This window comes from Saimiri boliviensis, chromosome 8 (genome assembly GCF_048565385.1).
Source record: "Saimiri boliviensis isolate mSaiBol1 chromosome 8, mSaiBol1.pri, whole genome shotgun sequence".
Classification (NCBI taxonomy): Eukaryota; Metazoa; Chordata; class Mammalia; order Primates; family Cebidae; genus Saimiri; species Saimiri boliviensis.
This window is the reverse complement of record NC_133456.1, coordinates 83978426-84001354: the sequence shown is the minus strand read 5'-3', so window position 1 is coordinate 84001354 and position 22929 is coordinate 83978426. Positions and strand designations below refer to the sequence as shown.

At 36.7% G+C, this 22929-nt stretch overlaps 1 protein-coding gene across 8 annotated transcripts in view; it reads left to right on the top strand.

Moving 5' to 3' along the window:
* The window catches only part of PPARG (peroxisome proliferator activated receptor gamma), a 198799-nt gene that overhangs the window by 77483 nt on the left and 98387 nt on the right, over positions 1–22929 (top strand). For 7 of the 8 annotated variants that reach the window (XM_074404767.1, XM_039478922.2, XM_074404769.1 and 4 more), the window contains one exon: positions 2269–2345. The gene's annotated coding sequence lies outside the window, so the exon portion shown is untranslated. The other variant, XM_003927049.3, reaches the window with a different exon arrangement.

Sequence of the window (22929 nt, the reverse complement as noted above, 5' to 3'; positions counted from 1 at the left end):
AAATCCTATCCCAGTTGTAAAATCATTGTGTCAGTAGTGATGAACAGACCCTATCTAATGTGGGCTGTGTTGAAGTGTAAGGCAGTTGTCTGCTGTCTTCACAGCCCAGTTCTCTGGCTTCTAGGGGTGGGTAGGGTATTTATAACCTAATGAATATAAACCAATCTTGAGTTATTTGACCAGATGGCAGAGGTGAAAGAATTGCAGTCCTTGGTATCTGCTCCCCCTGATGGATCTTGTCTCTGCCCTACTGAGTTTCATGTCTGGAGACAGTTCCTTCTAAGATACAATGCAATTCTGAATGGGTTCAGAAGGGAGAGGACTAGTGGCAGGAGGGGCTTGGGGAAAGGTTACCTAAATCTGCCTGACTCTGAGAGTAGTGACAACCAGCCAAGTTTTCTGTTTAATCCAACACTTGGGACTACACACTTGGAATAGAAAGCAGTTTCTAGAAATCATTACTTTTTACCCATCTACTTCTGAAGGAATACATATATATTTCAAAGGGAAATTGTCACGAGTATTGAGGAAAGCTGGTACAGCTTAATCTTAACCTGGAACTCAACATTCTCTAATTTTTTACATACAGATTTTGTTCAGTTTTTTTAGATTAAAATCTTTCCTTTTGTTTTCACATATTTGAGCCCTTTTTAATAGTTGCCTTAAATGTAAAAACAAACAAAAATTCCAAGTGGTAATCTGTCATAGATTACATAGTTGTTTCTCATCTCTCATGTTTTCTACGTGTTGTGCGTGAGCAGTTTCACTGTGGGTGCTCCTTTCATTTCTGGCTAACAAATTAGAGTGTGTTTGTATATATTATTATGATACAGGTCAGTAGTCACAGCCAGAAAACATAAAACATGTGGGCATAACACACTGACACATTAGCTCTTTCTAAAGAAGGGCATGTCCAATTCTGAAAAGAAAATTGTTGCTTTATTTTTGATACTGACTCCGTATTTAAAAGTTTTTGTTTTTGTTTTGTTTTATTTTGTTTTGTTTTTGAGACAGGGTCTTGCTCTGTTCCCTAGGCCGGAGTGCAGTGGTGTGATCATAGCTCAGTGCAACCTTAAACTCCTGGGCTCAAGACATCCTCCTACCTCTCAGCCCCTTGAGTAGCTGGGACTACAGGCACACACCACAATGCCCAGCTAATTTTTCTATTTTTTGTAGAGACGAGGTTTTTCTGTGGTGCTCAGGCTGGTCTTGAACTCCTGGGCTCAAGCAATCTGCCTGCCTCGGCCTTCCAAAGTGAAAATGTTTTCTTTCATTTTCCAAATAGAAGTACTAAACAGTGCTGGAGAAATAAACAAACAAGCAAAATACATTGCCTATAGTTTATATTCTTTCCTGCCAGAGTTAACAAAATGGGAAAACGTTTTATCTTCATGGTCTACTACTTTTATGCCATGTGTTAAGTAATAAAATAGTTTTTGTAAATTATAAATTAAAAGATACATAATTAAAAGAGAAAATACTGTAGAGTTTCATGTAGGTTAGACTGTGCATGCAGAATGTTGAGTCTTGATGTTGGCAGTATTCAGGCCCTGATGATAAGGCTTTTGGCACTAGATGCTATTTTGTCTTGATGGAAAATACAGCTACTCTAGGATTCTTAAGCCTTTCATAAGAGATAAAGTTGTGAATCCTAAGACCCTGAGCCCTTTTACTTAGACAATCTGTTCTCTGGCTCATCCTCTGAAAAGTCTGCTTCATAAGAGGTGTGCTGCATTTGCCTTGCCTACATGGTTGAGGCACACATCTATACTGTCATTTTAGGCTAAATAACCATGTGTCATCTAGAATGAAGTTATATTTTATTAAGGATTGTTTTTGCAGTGTATAACTTATCAAACATTAACCTTCGAGGTTATTAATCCGTTTAAGGTCTAGTTTTTCTTAAGTCTGCACAGTAATAGAGGTATCATCATTCATGTGACATAAAAGATGAAAAGGAGCTTAATTCATGTTAGTGATGGAAACAGGAAAAGAGGTAAAGGGAATCTAATACATGTCTCTTTTATGAAATAATTTTTAAAAGATTCTCCAGCCCTGTGTGATTTATGATGAATCATTTTTTGGTCTGTTAGTTACTTCTCGAGAATATAAAGCATTGTAGCTCAGGGAGAGCAAACATTCAGAATGAAATCCAACAGAGAAAGCAAATTTATTTATGCATGTACATTTTAGCAGCCTAGGTTGTATACATGTGTACACAATTTGAACATCTGTGTATATTGAAAATCTTTCTTTTTAATTTTTCAGATTTGAAAGAAGCCAACACTAAACTACAAATATACAAAAAGAAGGCCATTTTCTCAAACAATAGTCAGCCTTTAACGGTAAGTAAAATCAGAATTTATACTGCGCTTATGTTGAAAAGTATCCCTTTTAAAGAATATGCAAATTAGACATAGTATTTTATTGTAAAAGTTCCTAGAGAGTTTTTATTTTTGACTATTATAATACTTTCTGCTAGGTAATTTCCCAGTCAGTTGAAGCATGCAGTGTAACATGTTTGTCTAATACAAAACAAACGTAGGATAGGAAAATGACCTAGAAGTTGAGAAATAACTCAAATCCTTAAAAATGAAACTCTAATTAAAGACTTTTACGTTCTTCTTAATTTTTCTACTTAAGTAACAATTACATTGTTTTAGATTCTTACGATACTTTTAATTAAATTGAGATAAAAATTAAGATCTCTTGCCTGGTTCCCTATTGGCTATGCGGTCATAATCTGTGGTCACAAAGGAGAAATTAGCTTCTTATAAGCCAAATACACTCCATTCTAGGAAGGAGAATTGCTAAGTTATAGCTGGTACCCATTATTAAAACTACTTCCTTCCTGGGACTGACTAGATTGGGGTAGGATTTCAGGGGCCCCAGGGGCTTCCAAAGTTTTGGGATATGCACCATGCAGAATTATCCTTCTGAGGCCTAATTATAGGGTTCTAAGGCAGTTCTTAGTCCCTAACATTTTTGGGAAGGAAAAGGAGACATGTCACTTTAAGGCTTTATGTAGTTTTAGGATTATAGATTTTGGTAAATCATGAGCTATCACAGAACATCTCATTTTCCTGAAATCTGCAGATAAATGAAATCCACAACATTGAATAAAGAATTATCAGTTAGAAAAAGAAATTAATATAGAGATGTGTATACACACGGGTTATTATACATACATATGTTTGCTAAGTCTGTCTGCTAAGAGGGCCTAGAAGTAGTGACTCTCCAGTAGCAAACTAGACTGTGGTTTCCAAATAGAGGCTGAGCATCCCAAATCTGAAAATCTGAAATTTTAAATGCTTCCAGATGCAAAATTTTTTGGGCATATAGGTGATGCTCAAAGAAAATATTTCTTGGAGCATTTTTGATTTTTGGATTTTGGATGCTCAACAAGTAAGCGTTAAGCAAATATTCCAAAATCCGAAAAAATGCAAAATCCAAGGTATTTCTGGTCCCAAACATTCTGGATAAGAGATACTCAATCTGTACCATTTTTCCTTAAAGAAAACCAGAGCTCTTTGGAGAAGGGTTAATTCTAAGCCCGGGGCAGGGAAAATACAAGCTGAGCATGGAGGATGTTGTGGGGCCAGAAAGTAAGGATGTGTTCAGAAGAGTCAACCTAAAAAAGCTCCCAATGTCCAAAGGTGGAACAATTTGATCAATAAAATAACTACATATAGTATCAAATTGTAATCTTATTTATAAATAAAATATATACACGAGTCCAGGTTGATATGAATAAATGACTGAATAAATAAATAAATGGAGGGAGAAGAACTTCTTGTAAAAGACTTTAATATATGTAAAAGGAATGGGGGAAATAGAAAATTGTTGTCACAAAGCCACAGCAATAATTGGTGCTTGCAACCTCCTCTGATAAATACTAAAATTAGTGAGTGGTCCAGGTGTGGTGGCTCATGCCTGTAATCTTAGCACTTTGGGAGGCTGAGATGGGTGGATCATTTGAGGTCAGGAGTTTAAGACCCGCCTGGCCAACATGGTGAAACCCGTCTCTATTAAAAATACAAAAATTAGCTAGTTGTGGTGGCGGGTGTCCATAATCCCAGATACTCAGGAGGCTAAGGCATGAGAATCACTTGAACCCAAGAGGTGGAGGTTGCAGTGAACTGAGATTGCGCCACTGCACTCCAGCCTGGGCAACAGTGTGAGTGAAAGTTTAAGGTGAAACAAAATATTTACATAACCTCAAAGTAACTGCCCATGAAACTTATTGATTACAAAAGGAAAAAATGCTAACTTTACAGTGAAGAATCCTGACAGACACCACCTTTAACCACATGAGCAAGGACAATATCAAGAATAAGATGTAGTGATCGCATATGCCCCGATAGGATGTCCTGAAAAGAACACATCATGCCTTTGGTATTCTTCCCAAACATTCCTAATCTCATTTGACTATGAGAAAGCTTTAACCTAAATACAGACACATTTCTGTTCAACAGTGTAGAGGCATAAAAGGCACATCTTTGCTAATGAACCACCACAGATTTGGAGGAGAAGATTGCATGACAACTAAAGGCAATGTGGGATCCTGGATTGGATCTTAGAGCTGAAAAAGGACATTAGTAAGAAAACTAGTGAAATCCAAATAGTTTATAGTATTGTGCCATTCTCAATATATTATGTCTTTTTTTGCTTTTATTATTTTTAATTAACACATAATTGTACATATTTATGTGGTACAGTCTGATATTTTCATAAATGCATACAGTGTGTAATGATCAAATCAAGATAATTAGCATACCCATCACCTCAAACACTTACCATTTTTTTTGTGCTGGTAACATTCAAAATCTGTTCTTCTTGCTGTTGGAAAATATACAATAGGTTGTTGTTAATTATATTTACCCCACCATGCTATAGAACATTAGAACTGTTCCTTGTATCTAGCTGTAATTTTGTATCTAACCAATCTCTGGCTATCCCCAGCCCTTTCCAGCCTCTAGTAGCCCCTATTCTACTGTTCACTTCTATGAGATTAACTTTTTAAACCCGCATATGAGTGAGAGCATTTGGTATCTTTCTGGCTTATTTCACTTAATCTAATATCCACCAAGCTCATCTATGTTGTCATGAATGACAGGATTTCATTCTGTTTTATGGCTGAATGATACTCCATTATGTATGTGAACCACATTTTCTTTATGCATTCATCTGTTGCTGGAACTCAAGTGGATGCTGTGTCTTGGCTTTAGTGTATCAGCATTGATAATTGTACTGGGACTGCACTGTGGTAACTGTGGGGGCTGCCTAAAGCATACTAAGGAACTCTATCAAGTTAAGAAGTTTTTTAACAGGTCACAGTGGAGTCAGTAAATCACTCTCATTAGATTTTTGCTAATTTGTGGAATAAGTTTCTGCATTTGCAAATCTTAGAAAAGAGTAAGGCAGGGGCATTCTTTTCATCAAGACTATTTCTTGAGCTGTTTTCTAATCCTTTTCATACATACTCCCATCCCTACCTCTACCTCTATTTAGTGTACTTAGTGCTTTAGCCAGTTGCTTATAGCCCTTTAGAAACCTGTGAGTGGGAATAACTCCACAAAACTCTGCCTTCTCGGGAACCACGTCTTAGCAGTGTTTTTTCTTGGTGACAGTGAGAGTCTAATTTGAATGTTCAGACCAGAACTGTCAAAGTATTTCATGAAATACTTTGAAAAAATCTCCTGATCCATAAATCATCATTACCCAAGACAGGACTTGAAAAATAATTTAGAACTCGTAGTCTCATATTTGTTTGAATGGGAGAGGAGAGAAGAAGACCATATTGTTTCTCGGCAAAATGTCTTGGAATTCAATCAATACAAGTAGCACTAGATCTTTCATTCTTAAAGGAAATCAATGGCAGCATTAAGTTGCTAGAAAGTCAGTTTAACTTTGGAAAAGCAGAGAGCCTTTTAAAATCAAAAAAGCAAACTCTTAAGAGACAAAGTTAGGGGCAGGTATGTACTTTGGCATCTGAAAATGAGTGGTCTAAATTCAAACATTTTGGCATGAAAAATGAAATGTGAAGTATTTGGAATTTGACCCTGAATTTATTTGCCAGTAACTCTTGTGTATGTTCAACTAATTTAGCAAACTACACTAGTTCACATTTTTTAGGTGAAACAAGAAATAACAGAAGTTGCACCTAAAGTAGTCAAATTTCATACAGACAGAAAGTAGAATGGTGGTTACCAGAGGCTGGGGCACGGGAAGGGAATGGGGAGTTAGTGTTTAATGGGGATAGTTTCAGTTTTGTAAGATGAAAAAGTATTGGAGAATTGTTACAAACATTGTGAATGTACTTAATGCCATTGAATGCACACTTAAAAATGGTTACAGTGGTAAATTTTATCTCATATATATTTTATTACAGTTCTAAAAACTAAAAAGAAGTAACAAGTCTTCAGCAATTATATTCCACTTCTTTGCCAGGGTGTCTGGCTCTAAGGAGAATCTCTGCTTAAAGGGTCGTTAATCCTTTGGAACCTTAAAAAAAAAAGAAAATCTAAAGATGGTTCCTGGACATCATTTACCAGCTGGCAGTTTAAATGGCTTGTATACCATAAATTGTGAGGTTAAGAAAAATCTGGTACACAGGAAACAGTAGAGCTGGGTGGCTGGGAGAGTTGCTTGTGGGGTTAATTTATAACTAAGACAAATGAATCTATAAAAAGAAGAAAAGCTCCATAAGAAATATGCTAACTGATGGTGAGGGAGAAAAAGGATTTAGATAAAAGATATCTGAACTTGTTTGGTCTCAATGATTTTATGACTGAGGAATTCAATTATAGATGTACTGGGTGGAGCAAATCACAATTCTGTAAATTACTAATAGGACACAACGATCTTTATCATTTTCTGTATATGCTCACATGCAAAGTTCAGTCCTGCCCTCTGTAAATAAACTCTCTGCCTATCTATACCCATGCTATGAAATCAGGGCTTGAGTGTTGAAACATAGGCAGTGCTTACTGCCCCAGCCTTAAAGATGGGTGGAAATACGATTAGTAACTCAGGCAAATTACTTTTGCTTTTGAATTTTGGCCTTTGGGTTTGTTTCATTTTTGTTGATTTATTTTCATTTTTAGTGCTAAAAAGCTGTGGAAATTTTTTTAAAATAAAAAGATCACAACCACGCAAACTAATTCTTCTGTAGTTTATTCCAGTTTTGTTCACATGTGTACGTTTTTATTTACTGACAGTTACTGTATATGTATCACTTGGCCCTCAGCCTCTTTCACTGTTAGGTCCTATAAATTTTTCATTTCTACCTGGCTTTTGGATTTTTCATAATGGCAACATAATCTTAGAGATAGCATATAATTTACTAAGTCAGTTTTTAGGTGGCTTCTGGTTTTTTATTATTATATGATTATGTTTTATTCTTATACCATTACATACCATGAATATCTTTATGTACATATTTCACTCAGTTCAAAAAATTACTTTCTTCAGATAAATTGCCAAGAGAGGAATTTCCATGTTAAAGTGTTTGAGCAATTAATTACATTACTCTTGTATTATTAATTTTATGACATTTCAAATTGCTTGGAGGATATATTAATAGCAAATGAACAAATCATGCAAAATACCAATATATTTTGGAAATACATTTAAATGATTTCTGTTAGTTTAAATGAATTATCATTTACTTAAGGCTTTGTGTGTATGATAGTGGTGGGAGGGTGGAGAGTGAAGAGCTTCAACAGTTGTTTAGATATTAGAATGATGTGAGTGGTTTATTTTTGTTTTTATTCTTTAGAGGCAGGGCCTCCCTCTTTTGCTCGAGCTGGAGTGTAGTGTTGTGATCATAGCTCACTGTGACTTCAAATTCCTGGACTTACATGACCCTCTTGCCTCAGTCACCTGAGTAGCTGGGACTACAGGCACACACCACCACACCTGGCTAATTGTTACATTATTTTCAGAGACGAGGTCTTGTTATGTTGCCCAGACTGGTCTCAAACTCTTGGCCTGAAGCAATCCTCCTGCCTTGGGCTCCCAAATGGTGTTTTTTGCTTTTTGTTTGTTTGTTTGTTTGTTTAAAAAAACAGCTTAATAGCAAAGAAGTTAGAGATTATTTCCTGAGGCTATGTCAGATTTAAATAAAATGTAAAGACTGTGCTGTGGGTCTCTTTTGATCTTTAACTCCAAGTTGCTAATTAGGAAGAAATGATTGCTTTTGAAAATGCAGATTTAACAAAGTAGGACTTTCATAGAGATGAGTTCAAATCAGTTTTTAAAAAATATTTTTTAAAACCAAATATTTTTAAATTTGCGGTTTGAATATTTGAGAAACAAATTTAAAATAAAGATATAATAAGAATTTAAAGATACAAAACTATATGTTTACAGTGTATTAAAATGAATAGGAAAAAGATTATGGGTAAAATTCTCTCCTTTTTATTCTCAACTTTCTGTTTGGGAGTTCAGGGTCTCCTTCCCATTTTCTTTGCCTCAAATAAATAAATAAAGCCAATTATGAGCTCTACAGTCTGGGTTATGGCATTCTTGGTTCTTTGGGTACCTCCAGTAACTTTATATGTCACAAATAATGCATACAAATTCTACCACAGTGTTACGTAGTAAGTGCTCAATAATTGGAAGCTACTATTCCATTGGGCAAAAGGAAGGCAACTATGTTCCCTTTCATACTGTTCTTGTTTGTTTTTTTTTTTCTTTAAGCTCGTGACTTCTTGTTCTTCAGTCTAGATCCTGTGATCTGAAATAATTTAAATTATTAAAAGTTAGATATTTTTAACCTTTTATACTCCCACTAGGCAGGACGTAGGAAATTTAGTGACGTAAACATCTTTAATAATCTTTAAAAGTCATAAGACTTGGTGGCTGGGACAAGAAACAATTAGGTATAAATTTCAGGGAAATACCATAATGGCATTGACTTTTGTTTTCTTTTGTTAACAAGCCACATGGCTTTCCTCTCAAGCCCAAGGAATACATAGTGTATTCTTCTTGTAAGATTTCAGTTTTGTCTGCCTCACAGAAATGTATGTTTCCCTAAGTTTGCTCACTATAATTTGTGATTGCTATTTTTCTTATCTGTGAAGGAAGTACAGCAGTTCCCACTGGGGAAATACCATGTTAAGTTGATCCTAAAATAAGAAATCTAAGGGAAAGGTCACATCCTAATAACTTGTGCAAATCTAAATTCTCATGGAGCATTACAATCATTTTGTAGGAGTAGAGTATTAAAAATCTGTTATTGAACTTCTTCCAGATAGTGCTGTAAAATTGAAGTACTTTTAACCACTAAAGTATAAATACAATTGACAGTACCTAAGTTTTTAAGAAATCTATTATGAATACCTAGAGGAATCTGTCATAACTAATAAACTACAAAATCTTTGTCACTTTCACTGAAAATATAAAGTATATCACTCATGAAGTATTTTGATAATTACATGCAATGAAAATGATTTTTTCTATTACTATAGAGATGTTTAATACTCAGTTTTTACCTTTTTTTTTTTAAACTGACCTTTTAGTTACACTTTGGGAGAACCTTAACTGTGTCATTCCAGGGAAATTCACTGCTTTGGGAGCCAGGACACTGAGTTACTGTCTTTTCTCTTCTATTCATTGGCCATCATTTAAATTTCCTTTCCGTTAAGTAAGAGATGCTTATGTTAAGGATCAAGTAAAATCAAATATATAAAGGGCTTAGAAATGATTTACAGCATATATTTATGGTATTAGTTGTAATAGTTGCCTCAACTTTTTTATCTTTTCCAAATGAATAAATCAAAATAGAAAGAGGTCAAGTAATCACCAGTACACACTAATCAGTGCCCCACTCACTGGCCAAATTAAAGTCATTCTTCAAGGGATGGGATGTAAATGGAAGCTGCTCCCTTATGTTGTATAGATACTGGTATTTATTTCCTTGCTGGTGATAATGTGTTATCATTAATTTAAGATTTATAGGAACATACCTGGGTGCCCCACCTGCTAGAAACTGATCTGTAGCATGAACCGTTTGTTGAAATTACTTACATATTTCTACATTTATTTATTTCCATTTCAGACCCCACATAATATATTACCGTAAGAAATACAGGCCAGGCCCAGTGGATGGGTCACACCTATAATCCCAGCAGTTTGGGAGATCCAGGCGGGAGGACGACTTGAGGCTAAGAGTTGGAGACCAGCCTAAGCAATGTAGTGAGACCTTGTCTCTGCAAAAATTCAAATTCAAATTAAAAAATTAGCCAAGCTTGGTGGCACCCAACAGTAATCCCAGCTACTCAGGTGACTGAAGCAGAAGGATCACTTGAGTCCAGGAGGTCAAGGCTGCAGTGAGCCATGATTGCACCACTGCACTCTAGTCCAAGGGACAGAGTGAGACCCTGTCTCTAAAAAAGAAAATAAAAGGAAAAAGAAAAGAAATGAAACATAAATTACTTTTTTTTTTTTTTTGAGACAGAGTTTCGCTCTTGTTACTCAGGCTGGAGTGCAATGGCGCGATCTCGGCTCACTGCAACCTCTGCCTCCTGGGTTCAGGCAATTCTCCTGCCTCAGCCTCCTGAGTAGCTGGGATTACAGGCACGCGCCACCATACCCAGCTAATTTTTTGTATTTTTAGTAGAGACGGGGTTTCACCATGTTGACCAGGATGGTCTCGATCTCTTGACCTCGTGATCCACCTGCCTCTGCCTCCCAAAGTGCTGGGATTACAGGCTTGAGCCACCGCACCCGGCCAATTACTTTTTAAATGTTTATCTATGTGATGTGAGTTCAAAGAATCTGCCATGATTCAGTACCTTTTTAATATTTTTGTTTGGGAAAAGCATTAAGCTCCTTAATCATGTTAATCAGTTCAGTTTTCTCTTTTATGTTATACACCCACATGAAAAGTGTGAGATGTTAGAGGCCCACATCAATACCCTACCACGTATTTACCAGGAAAAGCTGGCATTGTGCTTAATGACAGCAGTCACTCTTTTAAAATGTGTGGCCTCTGTGTCTGATGGTGTGGACTCATTTCCTTTAAGTTTATGTCCTTCTAAAGATCAGCTGGCCTGGGATGAGTGGTGGCTGGCATGTGGTGGAGTACCTTGCTTCCCTCTAAGTGAAACATGGAAGTTACAAAAAGTCTCACTAATGAGTAATTAAGTTCTTAATATATATGGGGTAACTAATTTATGGATCAGACTTTGGAATAAAAGTAATAGCAACAGCAGATGAGAGTCTAAGAAGAATTCATTTTATTGGTACATTTCTACACCCAGGTGCCAGGTACTGTAAGGGTGGGGGTGGAGGGAGACACAAAATCTTTCTCTATAGGAACCTACTGATTACTGCTACTATAAATTTTTCTAACCATTTTATTTCCATCAATTATTGTTTTAGTTCAGATTTTCCTTATTCTTCATTTGGGTTATTGCAGATTGTCTCTTTGATCCAGCAGTCCATTGTTGCCATTATCCTCCAGTCCACAGTTATATTTGATCCCCTTTCAGAGAGCATTAAGAGGCTTTGTGGTCCGCCCAGGCTACCTCCTTGGTGTCATCACCTCCACCTGCTCCCACAAGTCTTACGGGTCAGACACACCAGGCTGCTCAGTGTCCTCTTACAGCACTGAGTTTCTGACTGGGATGGATTGAGTTTCATACTATTGTTGATTTGACGTGTTTTATAGTGTACTTCTTGAGAACAGAGACCACCTTCAACACAATTCCTAGCAAATATTATGCAACTGATAAAATTGTAGTGTCATTGAACATTTTCAGATATGTATTTGTTTCTATTAATTAATCATAGTAGTATTAGCAACCTTGACTAAATATTATTTTAAAACATACCAACATGTGATGCAAAGCATGGTACGGAATTGAATTAAGAATTTGCATGAGAGATATGCATTTACAATTTTGTAGATTTGATCTTTGCATAAACTTTTTTGCTGCATATATTGAAAATGAATCCGTAAAAATGCATAGATACCTCTACTAGCTACTTTTAATTTAGGGGTGTGGAATATTCAGTTCGAAGACTGGTTAGGGCCTTGTAGCGTTCTTTAGCGTTTGAAGCAGGGTTTCTAAGTCACATGAAAGACTAGACTAGTTATTGGCATTTACATTTTTTGGTTCCTATTTGTGTTATTTGTTAAACAAGTAGTTATTGCACTACCTTTATGTATGCAGCACTGTTTCAGACAAAATAGAATTATGACATATTCCTTGCTTTCAGTCTTGTTTCAAAGACAATACCTACAACTGAAGAATTAAATAATAGAGCCAGGCAATATGTGATTGAGGAAAAGCATGCAGTGAAAGTTCAGAGAAGGAGATACACATGCAGAACTGGAATGGTCAGTAGTTGCTTCATGAGATGGTTGCACTGAGCTGAACCCTTAAGTAAGGATGTGGATACATGAGAAGGAAGAATTTGGAAATTTTAAACATGAGAAGCATCATGGGGAAAGAATTTCGAGCTATCAAAAGATATCAAAGATTGAGGAGTTTGGACTTAGTCTGGGAGGTATTGGTCTGGGAAGATTTGGGGGTAGGAAAGTGACATAACAAAAGCTGTGTTTGGAAGGCACAAGTGAAAGAGAGATTTTTTTGGTTTTGGTTGTTGTTGTTTTGAGACAGGGTCTCACTCTTTTGCTCAGGCTGGAGTGCAGTGGTACCATCTTGGCTCACTGCAACCTCAACCTCCCTGGCTCGAGTGATCTTCCTGCCTCAGCCTCTCAAGTAGCTGGGACTACAGGCATTTAATACCATGCCTAGTTAATTTTTTGTATTTTTTTGTAGAGATGGAGTCTTGCTGTGTTGGCCAGCCTGGTCTTGAACTCCTGAACTCAAGCTATCCTCCCACCTCAGCTTCCCAAAGTGTCGAGATTATGGGCATGAGCCACTGTGCCCAACTAAAAGAGAGATTTTGATAGCTTATATGATTTGATGACTGAATAAAGAATAAGGGGGATTTTAAAAAGTGAAAATGAATTTTTGGCTGATAGAGAGATGGAGGTATTAAAAGAAATTGGGAAGAGAGACTGTTTGGAGAGGAAGAGAGATGAGCTTGATTTTTGGATTTGATTAAGATGTGAAGTTAGGTGATCAGCCCTCAGTGCAGATTTTAGAATCAGACTCGTAGATTTGGGTGTCATTAGCATTGATTGAAGGATGTTTTGAAAGCTGAGGTCTTAAACAACACATTAGCCAGATGTGGTGGTGAGTGCCTGTAATCTCAGCTACTTGGGAGGCTGAGGCAGGAGAATCACTTGAACCCAGGAGGTGGAGATTGCAGTGAGCTGAGATCACACCGTTGCACTCCAGACTGCATGAGAAGAGTGAGACTTCATCTCAAAAATAAATAAATAAACAAACCAAAAAAATGAGCTAGTGTGTTGGTGTGTACCTGTAGTCTCAGATACTTTAGAGGCTGAGGCAGGAGAATTCCTTGAACCTGGGAGGTGGAGGTTGCAGTGAGCTGAGATCATGGCCCTGCACTCTAGCCTGGGCGACAGAGCAAGACTCTGTCTCAACAACAACAAAAAAGGCTTTGTATAGAACTCTTCCCATTCTTTTTCTCCTCTTTGATTTTTTTCTCAATCTCTTCCATGACATTTCAGGGACATGTTAATTGTGCAAAAGGCAGTCACTTGTCTGTATTGTCTATATTTGTATCACTCAAATTGGTTTTTCATTTGGTTGCTATGTTGACTTTTTGTAAAAAGGGAACTAAACTTGTGAATTGACTGTCAGTGGAAATCATAGGATTTTCAAAAATAACTTTTGTAGTAACCTAAAAATTAGTATTCTAGTTTTCCATCATTCATTAATTTAAATGTTACCAATAGTGTTTCCTTTATAAAAAGAAATTGTGTTTTGTATTGTAGAGGAAAAATGATTTAGAAAAACAAATTTATTTCTGAATAAATTTAGTGATGCTGATGTAAGAAAAAGAAAACCACAAGAAGTCATCCCAAATTTAGTAATGCTTCCTATCTTAAACACATGACTTCACTTGTCTTCCGGCTAACTAAAGGTTACAAAATGTCACCATAATACCTTTTACTTCCTTATGAGTTATTGCCACTCCACCTCATACCCCCAAATATGGTAGATCAAGTTGTAAAAACTCTGAAGTATGACTATACAGTTTATTGCACTTTTAGTTAGAATTATTCTGCCAAGATGAGCTGAGAAATAGAGGAAATGGATTTAAATTTACAGCAGTCCAGTGATACACAATATGCTTTTTCCAGACCACTGAAACAGCAAGCCAACTTTTAACTTTAATACTTAATACAGTGGAAAAGTTACAGCTGTAATAAAATCAACAGATACATCTCTGGTTTGTGTTCTCAAATGAGAAAATTGACTGTAAGAACATTTGTCCAAATATATGTTTTTATATACTTTCCAAAATATTACTAGTTTTACATAGTGCTGTTTTGAAGGTCACTCATTCTTTTCATCTTTCTGATTTAGAAATAGGGCCAAAGTTGTTCACTGTGCTGCTAGTAGATGTTTAAAGATATCTTTGTCTCTTTTTCAGTACCAGACTTCAAGCTCATAGATTATCCTTGATCTTTCCTTTCCCTAGGTAGAGAGAGATTTAGAGTATTTGTTTCTATGGGATATAAAAAAAAGAGGAGATTTTAACACTTGACTGGTTCTTGGCTGGAAATTAATACTGATCAAGACAACCAAGTATTCAGGTTGGGCATGTTCAGGGTGGTATGGCCATAGATGGCAACCAGGGATTCAAACACAGAGTGTTCAGTGGAGGCTGTATAGATGTCCTGGGTTTTGATTCTAGATAGTGACATAGCCATCCGGTGAGACTGAAATTGAAGGAAGGTTTTGATTTAAAAAATTTTCTCCTTTAAAGGTTTGTTCAGTTTTAACAATTTTATCTATTTGTTTATTTTTTTCAAAATCTGCATTATCATGGGTTATTTTAAAAGAATGACTAATTTACTATGACATACTTGGGAGTTACCTTGAAAGAGATCATCTTGTAATTTAAAATACAAGAGGTAGAGTGAAGAGTCAGGCAGTAAAAGAGAAGGAGACTGGATGTTTTGACCCAGTTTGCTTCTTCCCCTTTATTCTGCTGCTAGTTTTATTTTAGCTGTTTCGTTTGCCTCACCGCAGGCAGCGTCGCCACTCGGGTTCCAATCTTCTGGACTTAAGAGTTTTCAAACCATCTGTAAATTAGCAGTCTAAGTAGAACCTTGGCAAATGAGGTCACCAACAAGCGTTTTCTTTATATTGAGATAATTTGAGCTCATGGCCTCTGGGCATTTAATAAGAAGTCCAGTAAAGAGAAGCCTAAAGAACAGAATCTTTATTATGAGTAGTCGGCTTTTTCCACTTAGCGGTTTGATTCCAAGCACCCTGAGAAAAACAAGAGACATAGTCTAGTTGGCAGGTTTTTTGAAGAGAATGAGAAGCCCAAACCAAAAGAGAATGAAGACCACAGCAGAGAACTACCGAGGCAGCTGGCACAGATGCTTTTTTGGCACTGTGGAGGAAGGCTTCAGACCCACAGTCTGAAGAGGTAGAGAATCTGTCCTCCAGGAGCAAGGAATAATAGTGACAATTGTTCCGTAGGACAGTTGACTTAGGTTCAGGAAAGTTCTTCAGAAAATAAATTCACATTACAAAAGAGGTGTTAAAAATCCCAGCATTTTTCAGCCAAGAATGGCACTTGGCCTCTATCAGCGTCACTCATCAAGGTGAAACTTATGAGTGTCCTTTGTTACACAAACAAAGCAAGCAAACTGAACAAATAAGAATACTTCTTTAGTATCTACATGGCATTTGAAAAGCTCTGTTTGCCTTACAAAATATGTGTGCTGGAAAGGTAAAACGGGTATAAGTAGTATTAAGTTCTGATCTTAGAACCTACTGTGTAGAGTAACAGTGCTCTTACTTTTCTCTCCTTGATTCTGATGTCACTTAATCACTCATTGTCGTCTTCACTAGAGGGGGATAAGAAGGATAATAGGAAATCAGAATTTCTCTTTTGAGTTGTAGTTCAACTGTTGATCAATTATCTTTGAGACTAAGCATTCATGACTAAGGAGGATTAATAATTAACATGAGCTGTAGAATTAAAGTTTGTACTGCTTGATAACTATAAACCTGTTGTGGGACCGCTATAATTCTAAAAACAGCAGGTAGACTAGATGATTCGTTGTATACTTATTACTGCTAATTCTTGACATCCTTGATTATAGAACAAATTTTCCTATGAAAACCATGTTGTGTATTTTATATCTCTCTTAGATCTTTAACAGGTTAGCGGTTTTAGATGTCCAACCGGTAGAAACAATTTGCCCATTCTCTCATTTTTTTAACTGTGGTAAAACATATTTAAGGTAAAATTTACCATTTTAACCATCTTAAGTGTACAGCTTAGTGGCATTGATTACATTCACAGTGTTATACAACTGTCACCCTGTCTATTTCCAAAGCTTTTTCATCACCCAAAACAGAAGCTTTATATCCATTAAACAACAATTTCACATCACCCACTCCACAGCCATGGTTACCTCTGTTCTACTTTGTCTCTGGATTTGCGTATTCCAATTATTTCATATAAGTGGACTCATTTATCTTTTTTTATATGGCTTCTTTCATTCAGTGCAGTGTCTTCAACGTGCATTTGTGTTGTAGCATGTATCAGAATACCATTCCTTTTTATGGCTGAGTAATGTTCCATTGCATGGATATACCACATTGTGTTTCTCCATTCATTGATGGAGAAATGAATACTTGGATTGTTGGATACTTGGATTGCTTTTGCCTTTTGCTACTGAGGGTAATGCTGCAGTAAATATTGGTGTTCAAGTATCTGTTTTAGTCCCTGCTTTCAGTTCTTTTGCGTATATACCCAGGAGTGAAATGCTGTTTCATATGGTAATTCTGTTTTGCTCTTTAAGCAATGCCAAACTGCTTTTCACAGCTACCACACCATTCTGCATTTCCACAAGCAATATATATGGGTTCTAATGTCTCTACAACTCTACACCTTTTAAAAAATATATATATCATAGCCATCCTATTAGGTATGAGGTGTTATCTCATTGTGGGTTCGATTTGCATTTTACTAATGACTACTGATGTCAAGCATCTTGTCATGTGCTTGTTGGTCATTTATATGTGTTCTTTGGAGAAATGTCTATTGAGACTTTTGCTCATTTTTAAATTGGATTTCTGTTGTTTTCTCACTTTGAAATTGATTTTCTCCCATATTTCTCCACAAAGTCAAAAAGATGATTTTATTTGAGCACAGATAAATGAATACTTGGATTGATGGATACTTGGATTGCTTTTGCCTTTTGCTACCGAAGGTAATGCTGCAGCCTTCTATTGCCACATACATTGAATTAAGGTCAAATGCTTTTTGTGCTGTTGCTAAAATCACTTGAGAATCTGTCTCTCTTCAACTGAAAGAATTGTTCTGGATGCATTGATGCTGTGGAATTCCCTGTATTCCCTTCCATATCTCATTTTAACAAGCCCTCATTTAGGGTATGATTCACTGTGAAACATTCCAGAAAATAAAATCCCCTTTCTCAGAATGATGAGAAATTTTAGACCTTGAAGAGACCATCTCTTTCCAAAACTGAGATCCACAGATTCCTAGAGATCCACAAATATATTCTTGGGCTCTGAGAGTTTTAGAATTTTAAAATACTCTGTTATTGTATCAACAATAATCTAAAAGGTCATTGTAAAACCCAGATTTCACAATTCAAGGACATTTTCCTGGAGTAAGACTTTGGTTTCTTACGTTAGTAAGATAGAAGTGACTTGCCCAAGATAACACAGCAAGTTAAAACGAACACTAAAACTTGTCTTCCGAAACTTTACTCAGTGTTGTGTTAGTGTGAAGATCCTGCAATGATTCTGTCTTCATTAAGTGTGCAGGTAGTGAGGAAAGCAGAAAATGAAGAAGTATTAACTAAAGTGATGAGTGCTGTGAGGAAAAGAAATGGCAGTATGAGTTGTGTAGAATGAGAGCAGTTGCCTAGGATGAGTTAAGCTAGTGTGAGAGTTTGGGGAGGTGGTTTTTTTGCTAACAGTTGCAGAGTGAATTGGAGTTACCTTAAGAGGGTTGCAAGAAGAACGATGTTACAGATGGAGGAAGTAAGATGTGAAGGCTCTCATATGGGAAACAGCTGAGTATACTCACTGATTTAAATGGAGACAAGGAATCCAGTAAGGCTTCAGAGAGAAGCAAGAAATAGATTATTCAGGGTTTAAGACAATCAAAAGTCAAAATAGAGTTTAAATAGGGGAGTGACATAACCTGATTTGCATCATGCTGGCTGCAGTATGCAGAGTTGGTTGGAGAGGAGAGGCTGGCAGACAGGACGCCAGGTAGGAGGCTACAGAAAGGTGCATGTGAGAGAAAGTGTCTTTGGATTCCAGTTGGTAAGTGGAAAAGATTAAGACATGTGGCTGAATGTAAACATTTAATAAGTAGAATCAAAAGGACATGGTGATTGGTTTGTTGGGGTTATCTGGGCTGTAAATTATGACTCCTTATTTTTTGGCAGTGATCAGCTGGGAGGTTGGTGGGGCATTTACTGAGATAGGGCTCATTGAAGGAGGACCAGTTTTAGGGAATAGAGGATCAATGCAGTTTTTAACCAGTTGAGTTTTAGTTGCCTATGAGATATTTCAATGGAGTTAACAAATAGATGTTTCTATGTAGTGTCGAGGTTCAGACTAGAGGGCTGAGGCAGAGATATAAATTTGGTCTTAACATATCCATAGTATTTGAAACTATATGTGCTGAGATAGTTATATATTAATGATTGTCCAATTAAGCATTTTTTCCAATTCCTTTGCCAGAATCTAGTCATGTGAAATGATGAGGAACTGGAATGTACAATGCATACATTGTTCTTGGCAAAACTAAATTTAAATTTCTGCTTAACCTAGTCAACCAAAAACTCTTCATTTCTGCCTGTGTGAAATCTTTCCTCAACATTTTAAGCCATTTTTCTGTCTTGGTAGATATTGTAGGGTGAAATAAAATTTAAATTGAATTTAGATAGCCCTGAATTGATAATTCAAGAACTTTTAGTATCTTAGTTTTATTTTTGAATAGCAAATAACATTACACCATAGATACAGAAGATGTTGAAGATTATCCCAGGAAATACTCTGGAAGGTGCTTTTAAAAATAAATAAGTTTCTAACTGCCTTTTTCTCCTTAGCATTTACCCATTTGTTCTAAAGGTAGAGGAACAACTTTCAGTGTCTTAAGGGTTTTTAATAGTTAATCACAGTTATATAGCATTTGTTTTTGTTTAATAAGTAGATTTTTATGTAATTCCACCCAGAGGCCTAGGTATATCAGTACATTCCTCAAAATATTAATGTCATCCGAATATGCTCTTTGATTACTGATCACTGACTCCATATATAGGGCAGTGATGTCAAAATTATTCTACTACCATTTGCGAGTAGACATGTATACAGTAAAGAATCATCTGAAGGCTGGGCACGGTGGCTCACGCCTGTGGTCCCAGCAATTTGGGAAACCAAGGCAAGAGGATCATTTGAGCCCAGGAGTTCAAGACTAGCCTGGGAAATACAGTGAGACCCCCTGTCTCTACAAAAATTTTTCAAAATTGGCTGGGCATGGTAGAATGCATACTTGTAGTTTCATCTACTTGGGAGGCTGAGGGAGGATCACTTGAGCCCGGGAGGTCAAGGCTGCAGTGAGCCATGTTCATACCATTGCACTCTAGCCTGGGTGACAGAGTGAAATCCTCTCTAAAAATAAAAAAATCTGAAAAGTTATGTCTAAATTAGATTTGAGTAAATTAAGTCATGAGCCAGCTGCATAGGGAATCTTTCCAGTGGTAGCAATACTACAGTGGGCCTGTAAAAACAAACAAAAACACCCTTTAAAGTGTATATGGGGAGAAGGAAGCTAGTGTTTCAGTTTACTGTATGCCAAGCACTTCTAAGTGCTCTACATTATTCTGTTTAATATTATTTCTTATAATCATCACAATAATCCTCTTTTACAACTGAGGAAACAGAAAGAGGTTAAATAGTTTGCCCAAAGTCACACCACTGGCACATGGTGATGCAGGGCTTCTAGCTTGGGTATATGTAATTTTAAAGCCAATATTCTTTCTTCTTCCATCTCTGTATCTCTCTGGGAGTCAGGAGACCTATATTCCAGTGCCTGCTGTGCCCTCTTGCTGTGGAACCTTGGCTAAGCCACGTTCTGAGCTGTGGTAAAGCATGGTAATAGGTTCACATTCATACTTCCACATCATGCTCATACCCCCCAACTCGCCTAGAAGGCTCTGCACCTCCTCTCTGTGTGCTCGTTCATTTAGTTGTCAGTCATTTCATCGGTTAGTCAGACAACAGTCTTTATTCATATGACATTAGTGACTGAGGTTCTGTTGAGAGACACAGATAGGAAACAACCTCGCTGCATGGTCACTGCCTTTCAAAAGGCCATACTCTTAGAATCCGAATCCTGCCCGCTATACAGGTCCCTTTCTTCCAGTAAGCCATTTTTCCTAACCATCCCATTTTGGTGGGTTTTTCTGAGTCCCTGTGAAGCTTCGGCCTTTTTACATTTATCTGGCATTTAACCAGGTGCTACCTTGTGACAGCTCTTCTATTATTGGCTACAATTCTTAATTCCAATCATATATCATTACTTAACTTTTCACCTCTTTGCAGCTTCTTTCTCCAAGATTACAAGTTCCTGAAGAACAGGCTCATACTTCTTTGTATAATATTTTTCACAGTGTCTCTTAAATAGCAGAGGTTTTTGACCCAATTCACTCAATAAATGTTTGTTAATTTGGGTTAAATTTTCTTTTTTCTTTCTTTTTTTTGAGACAGAGTCTTGCTCTGTCACCTAGGCTGCAGTGTTGTGATCACAGCTCACTGCAACCTCTGCCTTCCGGATTCAAGCAATTTTCATGCCTCAACCTCCCAAGTAGCCAGAATTACAGGTGCCTACCACCATGCTCAGCTAATTTTTGTATTTTTAGTAGAGATGGGGTTTTGCCGTGTTGTCCAGGCTGGTGTCAAACTCCTGACCTCAAGTGATCCACCCTCCTCAGCCTCCCAAAGTGCTGGGATTACAGCCTTGAGAGCCACTGTGCCCGGCTGACTTGGGTTAATTTTTTTAAGTTTAGATTTTACTCCCTGGTTGAATGATCTGGGCCAAGTTACTTCAGTTCTGTGAAACTCCTCAGTATTCAACAAAATGGGAATAATTCCTACTTCTCACTTGATTTTAGCCAAAAGTCCGAGAAGCGATAATAATTTCTACTTCTCAAGATGAAATAAATAATATATGTAAAAGTGCTCTGTGAACTCTAAAAAACTATACAAATGTTACTGATTATTTTATACTTTGTGGTCAAAGCCACACTGTCCTGCACTGTTCCAGTAGACACTTTAGGTACCAACATGTACTTCAGCTATTGACGTAATACATTTTTATCTCTGTTATCCTACCACCTAGATCATTACATTTTAACATCTGCATTTGCTCTAAGTTTATTTCTGAATTTTTTTATTCTTTATTTTGTTTATTACCATACTTAGTTTTGCTGATGACTATGGATATTTAAATGGCATGAACTGGATATTTAAATGGCATGAACTGTCTTTAGACTGGCCTACTGTGATGAGTCACAAGACCTATCATAATAGATCAAGATGGCAAAATTGGGAGTAATAGAAATTACTGTTAGTTTTCTTTTAAGATAGTTTAATGCATTTACTTGCAGTTTCAGATTGGTAGAAACAGTACGTTGTTAAGAATTCACTATCGAGTTTTTTTAGTCTATGTTAGAGCTCTGTATACTCTGCAATAATATGTGAGCACTGGTACCATTAAAGCATGTGTTGCCTTAGGTGGTGTTTACAGACTTGTCAGAGTTGATAGTAATTCCAGAATATAATCATTTCAGTAGCTAAGGATTATGGTTCAGACTTCCAAAGTGTTCAGAATTTACTGAATTGAATTATTCTATGTTTTGCTACTGTGATGCTTTGGTTACTTGTAGTCATCAAATCAAGCTTTATTTTACTGCCTTCATTGAAATAATCAGTTTTACCCATTTAAAAATATTTTTAATAAGACACTTCTTTTCTCTAGCAGTTTTCTAGACTGTGGTTCCTGTGTGGTGAATGTCTCTCACTTCTTGGAAGCCTTGAAATATGCAAATTGACTATTGTTATTTATGTTGAAAGGTATGAAAATGAGATTTGTTATCTAAACTGCATTACTTACTTCACATCTGGTTGCTTGAAAAGTGGCCAGATGCAACAATTCTTAATGCAAGAGAGCCTAGGGCAAAAACTTTGCAATTCCCACCCTGCTTTACAAAACAACTGCCCTGTGTGAACCTTCAAAGGTAAAAAAAGAAGAAAAGCAAAGAAAATTCACCTCACTGCATTCTAATTATAGATTTCCAATGAAAGTATTAATATGATTCCTAGATCAATGAGCTAATCATTAGGACTGGAAGGCCACATGGGAAAAACAAAACAAAACAACGATGGCAGCGTTAACCTAGTTTCTAGTTGCCAGCACCCAAGTCATCATGACACCTCTGTCCTCTCTAAATTTCCTTACCTTGCTTAATCTTAAAGTGATGGTATGTCTTGGTTTGCCTGTGACAGTCCTGGTTTTTGCTGGTTGTCCCAGTGTGACTTTTTAATAGTGTCCTCTTTCACTCTTAAAAGTGTCCCAGTTTGGGTAAGGAGGTATATGCCCATCTTAATTTAATCTCTTTATCTCAGATACATTAATCAGGAAGGGTAAGAAGTGGGAATGATGAAAATATATTAAAGGGCAAATTATACTATGGTTGAGACAGTGCTGGAACCAAAAAGCAACTGATCTGAATTCTCCGTAATATGATGA